The following is a 1,293-nucleotide window of genomic DNA, read 5'->3' on the forward strand; positions in this document are numbered from 1 at the left end:
GTTTCATGAGAACAATTTTATATTTTATGCAATTTCTGACATTTAATTATTTGACTATACATAATTTATAAAGTTGAACAATTGAAACTGAAATTTGAGTAAATATTTAAGTCTTAAGGTATTGGCCCAATGCAGGCTTGCTTTGCTTGCCTCGCTTTGAGAACTGTCAACAGTTATTTGGAATATACTAAAATGTATGAAGGCTGGCCAAATGGCAGCTTTGCTTCACTTGCTTTAAGCGCCTCAAAGTTTCAAATAGGCAAATGTTTTATTTGAAAGCGTTTCGTAGGCTTTTGACAAAAAGGTATGTTCCCGTTCTAAATCAATTCAAACAAACTGCTGCACACTTTTATGTACACAATTTTTTTTACGTAATTGAAAAAAATATATATAATATAAGTTATTCAAAGTTTAATAAAAATGATTATATGTTTCCATATTTATATTTAACATATCGCTGGCTGAAAAGTTGCTAAGTCCATTTTTACAAATTTTACAGGAACTTTGAATACAACATTTTGCGTGTTTAAAGCAAAGCAAAACTCGATACGAATGAAAAGGATTCGATCTTTATTAAAAGATTTCGTACTATTTTGGCCTTTGGCGGATTTTCGGGGCCTCTTCTGGACTTAGAAAATTTGCCTTTCATTGAATATAAATAAGAAAAAATAAAACAAGTACATAAATCCTTAATTTCTCTTGCTAGCTAGCGATATTTATGATGTCAAACTACTGGTCAGTCGTCTCTTGAAGAGTTGGATTTTTTTTTTTGTTTTTAATAAATGTACCTATAGTTATATATGTATAATTATTATCATTCCTTTGAAATGCATTCACATTCGCATCAATTTAAAAATAAATCTGAAAAGATTGTTTGTATTTTTTTTTTTTAGTTTTCTGGAATTTTGTGGGAAAATTATTCATAGTGTAAGGGAACAGACCTTAATTTTTTAACTACACAGCTGGTAGCTTTGACAGCGTTCCAAGCCTCCATTTGGCCAAAGCAGTTTTGAAGTAAATCAAAGCAAGTTAAAGTAAGTAAGGCGTACAAAGCAAGCCTGCATTGGGCCAGCGCCTTTACCCCAGTTATTTCGAAAAAGCGTTGAGCACAAATCAAAATAAATGTAAACAAAATAACTGATTGAGGGTTGCACAGCACACTGCGCAAAGTTGCGCTACAAAATTCCCGCGCAAAGTTTTCCTTTTTGTGCAAATGGCTTTCTATACAAATTTTGGCATTTCATTTGCGAGGGTTTAAAATTCCACAGTTTGCCCAGTTTGCGAGAGTTTTGC

The sequence above is a fragment of the Rhagoletis pomonella genome, unplaced genomic scaffold, assembly GCF_013731165.1.
Source record: "Rhagoletis pomonella isolate Grant_MI unplaced genomic scaffold, Rhpom_1.0 Rhpom_scaffold_00009, whole genome shotgun sequence".
Taxonomy (NCBI): Eukaryota; Metazoa; Arthropoda; class Insecta; order Diptera; family Tephritidae; genus Rhagoletis; species Rhagoletis pomonella.